This window comes from Pinus tabuliformis, chromosome 2_2 (assembly GCF_031772625.1).
Source record: "Pinus tabuliformis cultivar Carrire ecotype Pingquan chromosome 2_2, CPIR1, whole genome shotgun sequence".
Classification (NCBI taxonomy): domain Eukaryota; kingdom Viridiplantae; phylum Streptophyta; class Pinopsida; order Pinales; family Pinaceae; genus Pinus; species Pinus tabuliformis.
The window spans coordinates 1,075,106,729-1,075,124,276 of NC_142300.1; positions in this window are offsets into that span (position 1 = coordinate 1,075,106,729).

Sequence of the window (17,548 nt, forward strand, 5' to 3'; positions counted from 1 at the left end):
ATTATGATCCCATGCCACTAACTTTGCTTCTATATCTGATAAACCAACATAAATGATACATTTCATTGCTTCAAAACGTGAGTTATTGGGATATTCCTCCATCAATTGTCTTTTTGAGCATCTACAGAATGGTTCCCCCCAAGCACATAATAATTGTATTCAAAACATTTTGACTTATCAAATGCTTCTTGTTGAGAACTTGAACTGGATCAACAAGAAGCACATAACTAACCACATGAGCATATGGATTGTACCTCATCAATGTCTTCAAGTTGTGAACATGCAGATGATGTGGCTTTCTAATTTGATATTGACATTGACCTTCACTTGCCTTATAGATTTGTCTAACATTAAGCTCAAATGTACAACTACCCTCAATTAAGTTTCTCTTTGTCAAATTCTGTAGAATGGCATTTTGTTTTGTTTTGATAATGCCATCCTCTAAATCAGCTCTTGGTGTAATGATTTCTTTGCTTTCTTTTGAAGTTTCACTAGGTTCTTGACTGTTGGTAATGGTTACTTCAAAATGTTCAACTTTACTTTTCTTCTTCATAACATTCTCATCATTAACTGTAATAGATTTATTCTTGGGCATTGTTACTTTTGGTCTTTTATGGATCTTCTCAGTTCCAATGTCATCTCCAATAACGACAACATATTCTTCACTGCCAGTTTCAACTTCCTCGTCTTCAAAAGTAACTTGTCTATCATTGCTAGATTTATCCACTAGAGGTCTTTTTTTCTGATCCCTTGGATGTAGTTTTGTAGCATCAACAATTAATACATTTTGTTGTTTGCCATATCTTCTTCTGACACTGAGTAGAAACTGCTGACAACTTTCATAATATCATTCTCTATGAAATGAATGCCTCCTAACCTAATTGAACAACTTTCAACACAATTCTTCCAAACAAAATATCACATGTCAATAAAAACAAAGTTAAAAAAATATAGTGAGACAGTGACAAGAACACAAAACACAAATATAAATAACAATAATTACGATATTTTGTTTCATCTCATTTAAGATTTGTTTACACAGCTTTCTAGATACATGTCTCGTGTCATACAATGAATATGATAACTCGTATTTAATCCTTTCATGTGACTTGGGCAGTTTTGTAAGTATATAAACAACTTCATTGTCCGGTATTGAACACATGTCTATGACTCTTCCCATCACGTCATAAATTCCATTATCATTAGGTATATCAATATATAGATATATTTGTACATTTTGGCTTTCTCTTTCTTACACATACCAGATTTTTTATGGAAGTTTCACTTCTTTTGATTTCTTCCAGTATGAAATCATCGTCTTATAATTTGAGACACTTGAAATATTTGTAGCCATCAGCTTAGGTGGAGTTCGTTCACCAATGTTTTTGGAAGATCCACCTTTAAGAGTCTTTGGTGTAGAAAGATTCACATAAATCTTTTTTGATGCCATTTTCCTAAAAAAAAGAAACACATAAATCAGTAAATGATGAAAATATATTAACATAAATTAACAACGAAAACGACAAATGATAATTAAGTTTATAAATCATAACAATTTCGAAAAAAAAAATTATAAAATAGATTGCCTTGCCACTACCCCCTGAAAATCGGGCGGCCAACCAAGCTAGCCATTGGGTCTGGCCCCTTAGCCCACCATAGCAGCCCAACCACTGCCCTTTTCCCATCCTCAGCCTGCGCCACCCCAGCGGCCCACGGGGTGGTAGCACTACCAGCGCCACCCGGGTGGCTCGCCCGCCTGTGGGGTGGCGGGTGGGCAGACTGCTAGGGTGGCATGGGAGGGTGGTAAGGTAGCACCCCCCGACCTGCGCCACCCTGGTAGCCCGCCCACCTGCAGGGTGGCGAGGCGACTCAACGCTCACCCCGCTACCCGTGGGCGGGTGGGCTGCCGAGCTGGCATAGGACGGGCTACGATAGCCTCCCCCCATGCCACCCTAGCAGCCCCCCCCCGGCCTGTGGGGTAGTGGGCCGCCGTCATCTATCACCCCGAGGGTGAGCGGGCTGTCGGGGTGGAATGAGAGGAGCTGCACAGCTCCCCCCGCGGCACCCCGGCAGCCCTCCCCCCCGCGGAGTGGCAGGGCGATTATGAGAATCGCCATGCCACCTTGCGAGAGGGTGGGCCACTGGGGTGGCACGGGGGAAGCTAAACAGCACCCCCCATGCCACCCCGACAACCCTCCCCCCTGCGGGGCGGCGGGGCGATTATGAGGTTCGCCCTGCCACCTTACGAGCGGGCAGGCCAACCATCCCCATTGCCCCTAACCTACGAGCCCATTTGGCTGCCCTGAGAATTACCGGGCCCATTTGGCTGCCTTTTGCTTTACCGGACCCACCATGCCCATAGCAGACGTAGTGGGTAAATTTGGCGTGCAAAAAGTTTTAATTTACAAAAGGGTTAAACTTCATTAAACTCATTTAATATTAAAATTTGCAAGGAAAAAAAATTAACTAACCTCTCCATTGCGAGAATTATCTGTTGAATATGTTGTTGATAGTAATGTAGCTGCTCCACAACTTCTCTCCAGGTCTTTCAACAAACCTCAGACAACCTTGATGTGATGTGAGTAATAGTGATAATGGAATTTATCATATAGGTGAAATTACAGTGATGTTTTACGGTATGGTTAATGTGGTATTAATTTGATAAAGTGAATATTATGTTAATTTTTTTATGGTGATATAGGAAACTATGGTAAAGTGAATATTATGGAATTGTTTTACAGTGGGGTGAATGTGGGATTAATTTGTTTTAGAATATATTATAAAAATTTAAAAAAATTCAATTGTTTAGTAAATATTATATACTTTAACTATTAAAATAATTTAGGTAAAAGTTTTAGTTTGCAATTTTAACTTTAAAGATTTATTCCATAAAAAATTTTAGTTTACATTTCTCAATAAATTGTAGAATAAAATAATGAAGGGAAATAAATCTAGCAAAATTTTTCGAGGGAAATATTTTGGCGAAACTTTTTGAAGGGAAATTTTCATTCTCTAAGCTATATAATATCTTTAGGAGACTCTGCATTTGTATCATTCAACCTCTTCTATTCAAAAGGGATGGATTCTCCTGATAGTGAAGTTTTTCTTTGTACAGCATCAACATCTTCATCACATAACAACTCTATTAATATTGATGAATATAACGGAAATTTTTCCACTTAGTCCTAATCCTAAGCACTATGATAGCAGCACTGATAAAAGAGGGGATGGAGAATTTCAAATAAATAAAGAATCATAGATTCCACTTAGTCCTAATTCTAAGGACTATGAGAGCAGTAGTGAGGAAGAGCATGATGACAAATTTCAAAAGAATGGAGTGTCACAGAGTCCACTTAGTCCTAATCCTATGGATAATGAGAGTAGCAGTGATGAAGATCATGATGATGAATTTCAAAAGAATGGAGTGTCACAGTGTTCGCTTCGTCCTAATTATAAGGACTATGAGAGCAGCAGTGATAAAGAGCATGATGATGAAGTTCAAAAGAATGGAGTGTCATGGTGTCAACTTAGTCCTAATTCTAAGGACTATGGGAGCAGCAGTGATGAAAAGCATGATGATGAATTTCAAAAGAATGGAGTGTCACAGTGTCCACTTAGTCGTAATTCTAAGGACTATGAGAGTAGCAGTGATGAAGACTGTGATGATGAATTTCAAAAGAATGGAGTTTCACAGTGTCCACTTAGTCTTAATTCTAAGGACTATGAGAGTAGCAGTGATGAAGAGCATGATGATGAAGTTCAAAAGAATGGAGTGTCACAATGTCCACTTTTTCCTAATTCTAAGGACTATGAGAGTAGCAGTGATGAAGAGAATGATGATGAATTTCAAAAGAATGGAGTGTCACAATGTCCACTTAGTCCTAATTCTAAGGACTATGAGAGATGTTACACTAAAATTTGTCACCATGACTATTTGCAGTCAATATGGCTCCATCAATAACCATACTGTCTTCCTTGGCAAGTATTATACCTCTGCTCGTCATGTCAAACTCCAAAAAAGAGAGAAAGCCTTTAAAAAATCAATATAACTCTAGTTCCGCACTTTCTCTTAATCTTACCTGCGGGCCCGCACCTCAAGTACATAATACCTGTGTACTTGTACGCTCTATCTGTAAAGGGGTGGGTGCGTACCCCTATAAAAGTCAAAAGGCGCAAGTTTTACTTCAAAAAACTTACTTGCGGTCGATTCTAGAGCATTCTAGAAGATGGTTTGACGTGGATTGAGCGCCTCCAGATGGTTCATGCATCCCAATGAAAGAGGAACTTATCCCATGAAGAGGGGAGCTATCCCTTTGAAAGAGGGACTTATCCCATTGATGGTGGACCTATTTAACTTCCTCCAAAGCATTATAAATATAGGCATTGGACCAAAGTCAGAGGGGGTTAGAAGCTCAACTTTTGAGGGTAAATGCTGGTGAAATTAGGACTTCCTTAGTTGAGCTTGAGAGGAGAGATCACATACCTCTTGACTCCATTTGGAAGTGAGTGAAGCTTGTCAAAGTAAGGGAGACTTCTTGCTGGACCCTGGAAGGAGCTTGTACAGCGTCAAGGCTCAGGTTGTAAAGCTCTTTTTATTTGAATTAATGCAATGAACTCATTTTTCTCAACAAGTATCTCATGTTATTTGTTTCATGGACTCCTTGACTTTCATGTTAAATACGTTTTATGCCATCAATTCTTCAGGTGCTATTTAATTGTTTGCCTTGTTTGTGTTTGCAGATTCTTGACAAAGGAGCTCATTTGGATCGAAGAAGCAAGGGCATCCACAACCTGCATTGGATCGAAGGTAGGACCTAAAAACACATGTTTGTTTTTGTTAATTAAAGCATATTTAGAGAAGGATAGTGGTTGATTTTTTTGTTTGTCATTAGGTCTTCTTTAGATTCTAGGAAGGTCTATCTTGTCTGCATTATAGACTTTTTTCCGTTTGACAGAATGGCGACCATACTGGGGAACTTGATTGTTTTCTTTTTCTATACTTTGACCTGAGAAACTGTATTTTCTATTTCTGTTTTTGACTTGATGATTGTGGGATTGGGTGAATTTAGTTACTTTTGAGTTAGTTTTCATTTTTCATAGTTTTGGGAGAGGTACGCACGCTCTGAGTTAAGCACAGTGCGTACCTGTACGCACTTTTGCTTTGTGCACAGAGCGTGGACGCACCTGTGTAAACAGGTTGCCTGCGTACCCTGTCAAAAATTTGAAAAATTTTAAATTTTTCTCTTTTTTATCAGTTTAGAATTTGTTTATAGGTTTTAGCCACTGCCCAAACCTGCATGTGACTTGTCAGAAACTTTCCTTGGTTAATTCCATTGGCATTCCTACTTTAAGCTTTTATCAATTGGGTGTTTTGAGTCTCTTTTTTGAGAAATTCTTAATTTGATTTCCTTTGGTCATTACTTGGAGGTTTGTCTCAGTCTTTTCACAATTTTGCATCTTTTTGCTTTTGTTTTTTCTTTTGTTTTGTGTATGAGTGTTAATCGCCTTTGAGTGCTTTTATTTTTTGATCTTTGGAACTCTCACCCAATTTTCTCGACTTGCACTTGATTGGTTCTTAGATTACATTAGAATCATCTTGTGTTTGAGAATTCTCTTGCATAGATCACATTTGCATAATTAGAATTCTCATTTTCAGAATATGAATGAAAAATGTGCATAGATTACATTTGCATACTTTTCAAGTGAATTTTGCATAGATTACAATTGCATAGTTTACATTCTGAAAAATCAATCGTAGATTTAGATCAGTTTTCCTTGATTTGAATTTACACAAAAATAAAAATTAAAAAAAACTATTTTGGAATTGATTTGCATTAGTTTTTCTTGATGAAATTAGTGCATTAGAGAATTTGTTATATTTTCTCTTAGTGATCAATTTTTTGCATTGTTGGAAGTGAATGGAAACTCTCTCCTTACTTTAGTTAGGATTCATCGAATTGAAAGGATTACATTATCATATTCGATTGCATTCAGTTTTGGGTCGGGTCATAACACCATTGGTTTCATATCCATTTACCCCTTTGAGTAATAACAGCCTAAATAACACAACGCTTAATTAAAATTCATCTAGTAATTTTTAAATTTTTAGGGCTCTTTCCACCAATCTAGCTTAGGCTAGTGTCTTGGAATAGGTTTTAGTTAACAGTCCAAGACAATAAAACAAACAAGTAGTCGATCTTGCGGTAGGGAAGAAATCCAATTGTTGCATTTGTGCTCTGGGAAAGCTCCTCTTAAAGGAGAAGCACGAGATCGTGTCCGAACCAGTGTGGGAATCAATCCTTCCTCATTGGGAAGGATGCCAGATATTGACGTATTAAAAATGGTAAACATCAGATTAACCACTGTCGAGGAGCCTGGGGTCACTTGTTGGTAAACCTTGGATTATTTCAAGGAGCCTTCAAGGGGATTGAGCTTGCTACTTTGCCCTTGTGTGCGTATCGGATCGTAGACTATTCCTCCAGGTATATTGGTTTCAGTTGGTAACCTTAGTGGCCATATTCTTTAGGATTCTTCCTAAGGTGATGGTGGAGGGAAGATCCCACTGTACCTGGAACAAACGTCGGCTAGACTCACTTGGATTTTCTTGGGGGTTCTCTTCACTCGAGACGGTTTAGTGGAGGAACTTATGCCAGTCTATTCATTAAGTAGGTTGCTGGGGTAACTGTTCCAACCGCCATTTCTGTATTGAACTCTGCGACGTTGGATTTCATCACCAACTAGTGTTTTCGGTACGGAAAGTTATTGTTTGTGTGTGGTTTGACTCCTAGATTTGATAGTGCGTGTTAATTTGTTTGTTTTTACTTTTAGAGACCATAGGTGTGAATTGTGAATTATTAATTTTATTTTTAAAATTGTTAATAAAATTCACTGAAGTTGAATATAATGGCAAATGTTCCAGAATTTACCAACCAAGGAACTCATCTTAACGAGAATCCTAGTACTTTTCCTTAGATTGGAAATGTTGGTCCTCCTTATATGGCTACTTTGTCATTACCTGGATTTACAATAGGTTTACCGATATGGTTATTTTCAACTTCGTTGGCCCCAAATACTCCAATTGTTCCACCTGAACCGAATGCTTCACCTCAACAGTGTTCACCATCTCAACATCACCAACCTTCTGTTGACCCTTTACCTTCTTCGCCTAATTTTTCTTCCTCCATTTCTTCCTCTTCGCTTGGTAACAACATTGATGCTAGTAATGAGGTGGCTAAGAAGAAGAAGAAAGGGAAGAAGAAGAAGAAGAAGAAGAAGAAGCAAGATAAGAATGAAGTCAACCAACCAACCATGGCTGTAAATGTTAGTTGTGTTGAGGAAACCTCTAACATGCATCGTAAACCCAAATACCCTTGCAGGCTTTGTAAGGGTGACAACATCCTTATCAATTTCCCTGGTATTCCAAAGGTCTTGGAAGTATGGTCAGAAAAATCTCATCAACTTTCCATTGATCCATCAACTAGTGATAGTCAGGTTTTTGGGAAAAAGGGTAAAGTTAGGTTTCCTTCTAAGTTATGCAAAGGGAGTCATCAAACTCACATTTTCCCTCACATGGATGAAGCCTCAAAATTGTTGGAAAACCTTACTATTCCACAGCAAGAATTTCCAACTGGTTACCGTAAACTTTCTCCCAACCTACCATCAACTGACGAAGTGATTGATCAAATTTCAAGTACAGTCAATCACACTCTTCCATTGGAGAGTGAAACTCATGTCACTCAGGTTGACGATCCATTATTTGATCAGGTGGTCGATTCAATTTCACATTCAGTCGATCACACTCTCCCTTTCGAGAGTGAATTTTGATACTGCTCATGTTCTTCTTGTTGCATCAGATTCTTCTATGCCGGTGGGCATTTCACCTGTTTCTAAAGAACCCCCTCCAAGTACTGAGGTCTTTTCCTTTGATTGGAATAGACTGACAGAACCTCATCTTCCTTCCTCCATCCCTTTCCAAATCATTGTCAAGGCTGATGGTAGGGACATGCATCGCGCACAGGTAGATGAAGGTGCTTCTGTTAGTATTTTATCTTCAACTGCTTGGAAAGCTTTGGGTTCCCCTCAGCTTGTGTCTATTTGCAGAATCTGAAAGCTTTTAACAAAACCATTAGTGAACCTTTAGGGATCCTTCCTAAGTTTTCTATTACCTTGGAAGGTAAAACTATCTGTATTGATCTTATGGTAGTTCGAGGTCCCTTGGATTTCAATTTACTCCTTGGGCGAGACTATGTTTATGCAATGAAAGCTGTCGTATCGACACTATTTCGCATGATGTCTTTCCCTCACAATGGCAGTATTGTGACTGTAGACCAACTTTCGTTCCCTAGTCTTGTTTCAACTACCAATAATATGACAGCCTTAAATGTTCCTGATTCTAAAGTGGTATCTACCCCGCCACGGGTTAATTATGTGGCAACTGATCCCATGTTTTCAGTTACTGATGAAAGTGAGCCTCTCACTGTTTGCTCATCTTCCTTTGATTTAGATCTGGTAATTGAAATGGAAAACTCTATGGGATTACTTGAACGCGATGTTTTTATCCCTTTTGAGTGCCTTGACATGTGCTCCTTCCAGAGAACTATTCTTCCTTCTGACGAAGACCTCTTGGAAGCCATGATCAAGGTGTGTCCATTGACATGTCTTTCTTCTATTTGGAAGCCATGATCAGTGTGCGAGGATAGTTTGTTCCTGTCTCAACCTCGTTAAAAAATGAAACTGGATGTTGCGAGGATAGTTTGTTCCCGTCTCAACCTCATTAAAAAATCAAACTGGATGTTATGAGGACAGTTCCTTTTACTGAGTCAACCTCGTTAAAAAGTGAATCAGTGAGTACGAGGATAGTTCCTTTTACTGAGTCAACCTCGTTAAAAAATGAATCAGTAAGTATGAGGACAGTTCCTTTTATTGAGTCAACCTCGTTAAAAACGTAAGAATTTACAGGGTAAGTTCCACAGAAAGAATACCAAAAGGACACCGCTCACAACCAGATCTCAAATCAATACACCAGTATTTTTGACGTGGTTAAAACCCTCAAAGTGCAAGGAGGGAAACAGTCCACGGCCTGTCCCAACGTGGGTACTACAGGCAATTTATTAATCAAAGAATGAAAATTTACATAAGCTTCTCTCATGCATGGATTACCTGAACAATGACCCTCCATGCGCTTTAAATAGAACTCATGGACCAATCGGGTGTCAAGCCACGGATCAAGTGTCGGTAATACCGAGGTGAGAGTGAACCGTCGGATCACTACATATCGTGACCGTCGGATTGTAAGTTACAAAATGTACAACGGTAAAGAAACACACTTTACCTAACTCTAACCTAACTCTATACTAGACCAAGTTGAACTTAACTATATCCTATGTGTCGAAATATCCTAACATCCCCCCTTAAGAACAACTTGGGATAGGATTGAAGGATTTACAAATATGACACAATAGGAGAAGGAAGGAGGCACTAGAGCCTATCCCCCCTTAGTGACAACTTCCTGAACTCCAAGCATATATCGAAGTTTAGTGAACTTCGCCTCTGTGAGAGCCTTTGTGAAGATGTCTGCAACCTGATCATCTGTTGGACAATATTGCACTTCAAGAACATGGTCATGAATGAGCTTTCTGATGAAGTGCATGTGTAGTTCAATGTGTTTGTTGCGCTGATGCTGGACTGGATCTTTGCATAGCTGAATGGCACTTTGATTATCACACCAAAGTGTGGTTGGATGCTGCTGCTCAAAGCCAAACTCTGATAGGATCTGACGAAGCCACAAGGCTTCCTTACTAGCTTCCACGGCACCACGATACTCTGCTTCTGCTGACGAAAGAGAAATGGCAGCCTGTTTCTTACAAGCCCATGTAAAAGGTCCTGAACCAAGAGTGAAGACATAACCGGCAGTAGACTTCCGATCATCAGGGTCACCAGCCCAATCAGAATCAGTGAAACCAACTAACAGAGGAGCTGCTTTGGCACTGTAATGAATCCCAAACTGTACTGTACCTCGAACATAACGAAGTATTCTTTTAGCTGCTTTCCAATGACTTTCATGGGGGTTTTGCATAAAACGAGCAACAAGGCCAACAGCAAAGGAAAGATCAGGACGAGTATGGGTTAAATACAAGAGTTTTCCGACAAGTTGACGGTATAAGGTAGCATCAACTTCAGGAGAAGTACAAGAGACTGAAAGTTTGACTCCAGACTGAAAGGGAGAAGGGGCTGGCTTACAGTCTTCCATGTGAAAATGATGAAGAATATCACAAGCATACTTGGACTGGGAAAGGAAAATACCCTCTTGGGATTGCAAGACTTGAAGACCGAGAAAATAGTGTAAGTGTCCTAAGTCTGTCATTTCAAATTTCTTTTTAAGGCTGGACTTCACATGGTTTATAAGGTTGGGATCACTACCAGTAAGAATAAGATCATCAACATAAAGAACAAGGATGATAAGAGAGTTGCCCACTTTCTTGGTGTAGACAGTATTGTCAGAATGACACCTAGAAAAGCCAGATTCTAAAAGAAAGCTATCCATTTTGGCATACCAAGCCCGAGGAGCTTGCTTGAGGCCATAAAGGGATTTCTTAAGTCGACAAACAAGGCTGGAGTCTGTTTGTATGAAGCCAATGGGTTGTTCCATATAGATTTCTTCCTGCAAGTCCCCATGCAAGAAGGCAGATTTAACATCCATCTGATGGACTTCCCATTTTAAAGAGGCAGCAAGGGAAAGAAAAAGGCGGATAGAGTTCATTTTGGCAACAGGGGAGAAGGTTTCAGTGTAGTCAATGCCTTCAACCTGTGAAAAGCCCTTAGCAACGAGACGAGCTTTATGTTTATCAACTTTCCCATCTGGTCCATACTTGGTTCTGTAAACCCATTTACATCTAACAAGTTTGCGTCCCTTTGGTAGAGGAACAAGATCCCATGTATCATTTGTCATCAATGAATGATATTCTTCATTCATAGCTGCTTCCCAATGTGGATGGCCTAAAGCTTCTGCAAAAGTGTCAGGATCATGATTTACTGGAGCTTGAGCCAGTAAAGAAGAGGCTCTTTCAAACTGAGAACGTGTACGTCGCTGATCTGTAGGATCACCGGCAAGATCACCTGCTGCATCCCGAGTAGCACGGACCCATCTTGGAAGTTGAGGATCCTGAGAAGGTGGGGGAGGATTATCATCCTCGCTTTCATCATCTGAAGAAGAAATGTTTTCAAAAGTAGAAGAGATAGGAAGAGGTGGCACATCCGCCGAACTAGGCTCGCAGGCCGATTTATTTTCATCAAATTTTACATCTCTTCTAATGATAACATTTTTGGACTTAAATGGAATAAGTCTATAACCTTTTACATCTTCAGAATATCCAACAAAAGTACATTTCTCACTCTTAGGTTCTAAAGCTTTATGCTTTTCATCTGGAATATGGGCCCATGCTTCACTTCCAAACACACGAAAGTGACTTACATCTGGTTTAATGGAACTCCAAGCTTCTTCTGGAGTGATATTCTCTAGAACCTTAGTAGGAGTGCGATTGATTATATAATTTGCACAATTAATTGCTTCGGCCCAAAAACTAAGACTGAGTCCTTTAGATTGCAGCATACAATTAGCCATTTCCTTTAAGGTGCGATTTTTCCTTTCAGCTACACCATTTTGTTGTGGAGTGTATGGAACAGTATGTTGCATTTGAATTCCATTTTCGGTGCAAAAGTTGATGAATGTGTTTTTAACATATTCTCCACCATTATCAGTTCTTAGCTTAAGAATTTGATGTCCAGATTGTTTTTCAACAAAGGCTTTGAAGGCCAAAAAAGTGTTAAATACTTCGCTCTTGAGTTTTAAGAAGTATACCCAAGTGCGTCTGGAGAAATCATCAATGAAAGTTAAGAAGTACTTGCAGCCAGAGAATGAAGCAACAGGAAGAGGACCACATAAATCACTGTGCACAAGCTGTAAAGGGGCTGAGGCGTGCCAAGAGGCACGTTTGTCAAAACTGTCCCGATGATGTTTTCCGAGTACACATCCGGAACAAACACCATCTCTGCAAGATACCATAGGAAGACCTGTCACCATATTTTCTTTACATAGATGCTGAAGGGAGCGATAGTTTAAGTGACCAAATCGCTCATGCCAAAGTTTGCTCACTTCATCATTATGAGCAACAAATACTGAGGGAAGATTGGATGACCCAAAGTTGTGAAACTTATACAACCTTTTGGAATCATCAGCAAGACCAGTAGCTAGAATCTGTTTAGGATCTTTTAGATCCTTGATTACAACATCATGAGGTGAAAATTCAACAATTTTACCTTCACCTGAATGAGTTATCTGATAGACAGATAGAAGGTTGCAGGATAAGGTTGGAACACATAATACATCATTAAACTGACCATTGTCTAGATGAACAGTTCCAGTCCCTACAACATTAAGAGATCTATCATCACCAATATATATAATTTTGGTGTTACAATCATTTAAAGAAGAAAACATGGCTTGGTTTTTGGCCATGTGACAAGAGGCTCCAGAATCAATGAGCCACTCATGAGAATGAGAAGAAGAAGAAGATACATTTAATGCATAACCAGACTGAGATGATTGACAATGACATGCAGAAAGTGCCATTCCGGAAGTTGAAGTTGAAGTAGGCTCCACATGGATGTTATGTTTCTTCATTGCAGCTTCCAAGGCTTCCATCTTCTTAAAGCATTTAGATTCTAAGTGGCCATCTCGATTACAAAAGTTACAATGTCTATCAGTCTTCTTCCATTTGTTTTTATTGGTCTTATCATTTTGTTGAAATGATCTTTCATTTTGAGGCTGAGATGGTTTAGGACCATTATTTTGAGGATATGACTTCTTAGGATTCTTTGAATTTGGTTGCTGCTGGGCGGCTAACGCTTTCGTGGAAGAGTTTCCAAGATTAAGAAGACCAAGGTGTAAGAGTTTTTCTTGTTCTCTTATTAAGGAATCACAAAAGGAGTCAAAGGAAGGGGCCTTGTAGTCTTGTCCTTGACAAATGAAAGCTTCCCTTGTAGAATGGAAAGTGGAAACAAATACAGAGTAGGCTGGTCCCAACTTAGTAAGGATGGAATAAATAAGGTTACCATCTTCTTTCTTAACTTTAACACCTTCCAAGAGATATCTAAGGGTCTTGAATTTGGACAAGAAATCTTCAATGCAAGAAAAATTATTAGGATCCAAAGTAAGCAGCTCATTTTCAAGTTGATGGGCTCTAATTTCATTTTTAATCCCAAAAACTTTAGCAAGTTTTTCTAATGCTTCATGAGGAGTCTCAAGTCCTGCAATGTGGAATCTAAGATCAGGAGAAATATACATCCATATCAAACCACGTGCTTGATCTTGTCTATTTTCCCATTTTGCCGCCTTGTCTTCATCTTTTGGTTTCTTCTCTTGGTCTGTGGCTATTCTGAAGAGACCTTTACTTCTAAGTAAATCTTCCATGTAGCCTACCCATTGGAAGTAGTTAGTGCTGTCAAGAATGACTTGGCATGGACTTTCCATTTTTAAAAAAAAACTGAAGCTGAAGATGCTAAAAGTGAGTGTTCCAATGGATAGATCTCGAAACAATAGGCGGTTTAAAAAAAAACGGCTCTGAAAAAGGCTTCCAGATGAAGAAGTTATGGCTTTTTGAAAAAAAATTGTTGACGTTGCCGGCAAAGTGCGCGAATGTGCGGGAATGAAAAAAAAAATTCCGCCCCCACAAAATGGAGACTTGAACCCAAGACCTCTACTCTCTTAAAATAACATTGAACCAATTGATCTATACAAAAAATTTGAGAGAGAGAGAGAGAGAGAGGGGGGGGGGACCTTGGTTTGTGTGCTTGCCTTGAGAAAGCTCTTTTTTTCCCTACAAAAAACAAAACACAAAACCCAACACGAATATGCAAAGAAAAACGAACCTTGCGGCTCGAAGTTAGCTTTAGCCAAAAAGCTAGAAATTTAAAAAAAATCTCAAGGTTAGCTTTAGCCGAAAAACTAAATATTTTTCTCAATGTTTCTGATTTTCCGAGATCACACTAAGGTGCAGGGAAAAGAGCATACGCATGAGAAAAATCCTTCCTTTCTGTTTCTGATTTTCCCAGATCGCACAGAGTCGCAGGGCAAAGAGCATACATAGAAATGAAAGGTATAGATCCGATTAAAAAAAGGGCTAAATAAACTGAGACAGAAATAAGCAGAGAGAAAAGAACAGTAAACTGCAAAAAACACTGTATACCTCCCGATCTGAAAAATGATGCAGATAGGGCTACCGGAAACCTTTTCGCGTGAAACGAAAGGGGTTCCTCACTGGAACAGATTCTCCGAACGCAACAGAGCAGTCCTCTCGGCCCAAAAGTAGTCAGAAACAGCAGATCTAGGAAACGACAACCGCATGCAGTTCTACCGGCTTCAGATTTGGATCACCAACGGACGCGGCCCTCAAATAGCTCTGATACCATGTAAGAACTTACAGGGTAAGTTCCACAGAAAGAATACCAAAAGGACACTGCTCACAACCAGATCTCAAATCAATACACCAGTATTTTTGACGTGGTTAAAACCCTCAAAGTGCAAGGAGGGAAACAGTCCACGGCCTGTCCCAACGTGGGTACTACAGGCAATTTATTAATCAAAGAATGAAAATTTACATAAGCTTCTCTCATGCACGGATTACCCAAACAATGACCCTCCATGCGCTTTAAATAGAACTCATGGACCAATTGGGTGTCAAGCCACGGATCAAGTGTCGGTAATACCGAGGTGAGAGTGAACTGTCGGATCACTACATATCGTGACCGTCGGATTGTAAGTTACAAAATGTACAACGGTAAAGAAACACACTTTACCTAACTCTAACCTAACTCTATACTAGACCAAGTTGAACTTAACTATATCCTATGTGTTGGAATATCCTAACAAAAAAATGAATCAGTGAGTATGAGGACAGTTCCTTTTACTGAGTCAACCTCGTTAAAAAATGAATCAGTGAGTACGAGGATAGTTCCTTTTCCTGTGCCAACCTCGTTAAAAAATGAATCAAGGATTTTCGAGCATAGTTTCTTGTCTTGTGTCAAGCTCGTTAAAAAATGAAACAAGGAGTCATGAGCATAGTTCCTTGTCTTGTGTCAAGCTCGCTAAAAAATTAAACAAGGATAGGTTATATAGGTAGATTGTAGAGAGTAGGATTTCGAGGAAATTTCCTTTTACTGTGTCGACCTCATTAGAAAATGAATCAGTGAGTTTGAGGATAGTTTGTTCCCATCTCAACCTCATTAAAAAATGAAACAAGGAGTCTTGAGAATAGTTCCTTGTCTTGTGTCAAGCTCGTTAAAAAATGAATCAAGGATTTTAGAGCATAGTTCCTTGTCTTGTGTCAAGCTCGTTAAAAAATGAATCAAGGTTTTTAGAGTATAGTTCCTTGTTAGGTAGATTATAGAGAGTAGTTATGAGCATAGTTCCTTATCTTGTGTCAAGCTCGTTTAAAAAATGAAACAAGGGTATTGAGGACAGTTCTTTTCCCGTGCCAACCTCATTAAAAAATGAAACAACTCCCTTTTCGAGTCAAGTCTTTCCAAGATTTCGAAAGTAAAACTTCATTTCATCCACCTGAACCACAGCAAGAATGAAGCCATTTGCCATTTGCCCTCACATGGATGAAGCCTCAAAATTGTTGGAAAACCTTACTGTTCCACAGCAAGAATTTCCAACTGGTTACCGTAAACTTTCTCCCAACCTACCATCAACTGACGGAGTGATTGATAAAATTTCAAGTACAGTCAATCACACTCTTCCATTGGAGAGTGAAACTCATGTCACTCAGGTTGATGATCCATTAGTTGATCAGGTGGTCGATTCAATTTCACATTCGGTCGATCGCACTCTCCCTTTCGAGAGTGAATTTCATACCGCTCATGTTCTTCTTGTTGCATCAGATTCTTCTATGCCGGGGGGCATTTCACCTGTTTCTAAAGAACCCCCTCCAAGTACTGAGGTATTTTCCTTTGGTTGGAATAGACTGACAGAACCTCGTCTTCCTTCCTCCATCCCTTTCCAAATCATTGTCAAGGCTGATGGTAGGGACATGCATCGCGCACAGGTAGATGAAGGTTCTTCTGTTAGTATTTTATCCTCAACTGCTTGGAAAGCTTTGGGTTCCCCTGAGCTTGTGTCTATTACGCAGAATCTGAAAGCTTTTAATAGAACCATTAGTGAACCTTTAGGGATCGTTCCTAAGTTTTATATTACCTTGGAAGGTAAAACTGTCTGTATTGATCTTATGGTAGTTCGAGGTCCCTTGGATTTCAATTTACTCCTTTGGCGAGACTATGTTTATGCAATGAAAGCTGTCGTATCGACACTCTTTCGCGTGATGTCTTTCCCTCACAATGGCAGTATTGTGACTGTAGACCAGCTTTCGTTCCCTAGTCTTGTTTCAACTACCAATAATATGATAGCCCTAAATGTTCCTAATTCTAAAGTGGTATCTACCCCGCCACGGGTTAATTATGTGGCAACTGATCCCATGTTTTCAGTTACTGATGAAAGTAAGCCTCTCACTGTTTGCTCATCTTCCTTTGATTTAGATCCGATAATTGACATGGAAAACTCTATGGGATTACTTGAACGCGATGTTCTTATCCCTTTTGAGTGCCTTGACATGTGTTCCTTCCAGAGAACTATTCTTCCTTCTGACGAAGACCTCTTGGAAGCCATGATCAAGGTGTGTCCATTGACATGTCTTTCTTCTATTTGGAAGCCATGATCAGTGTGCGAGGATAGTTTGTTCCCGTCTCAACCTCGTTAAAAAATGAAACTGAATGTTGCGAGGATAGTTTGTTCCCATCTCAACCTCGTTAAAAAATGAAACTAGTTGTTATGAGGACAGTTCCTTTTACTGAGTCAACCTCGTTAAAAAGTGAATCAGTGAGTACGAGGATAGTTCCTTTTACTGAGTCAACCTCGTTAAAAAATGAATCAGTAAGTATGAGGACAGTTCCTTTTACTGAGCCAACCTCATTAAAAAATGAATCAGTGAGTATGAGGACAGTTCCTTTTACTGAGTCAACCTCGTTAAAAAATGAATCAGTGAGTACACGGATAGTTCCTTTTCTTGTGCCAACCTCGTTAAAAAATGAATCAAGGATTTTCGAGCATAGTTTCTTGTCTTGTGTCAAGCTCGTTAAAAAATGAAACAAGGAGTCATGAGCATAGTTCCTTGTCTTGTGTCAAGCTCGCTAAAAAATGAAACAAGGATAGGTTATATAGGTAGATTGTAGAGAGTAGGATTTCGAGGAAATTTCCTTTTACTATGTCGACCTCATTAGAAAATGAATCAGTGAGTTTGAGGATAGTTTGTTCCCATCTCAACCTCGTTAAAAAATGAAACAAGGAGTCTTGAGCATAGTTCCTTGTCTTGTGTCAAGCTCATTAAAAAATGAATCAAGGATTTTAGAGCATAGTTCCTTGTCTTGTGTCAAGCTCGTTAAAAAATGAATCAAGGTTTTCAGAGTATAGTTCCTTGTTAGGTAGATTGTAGAGAGT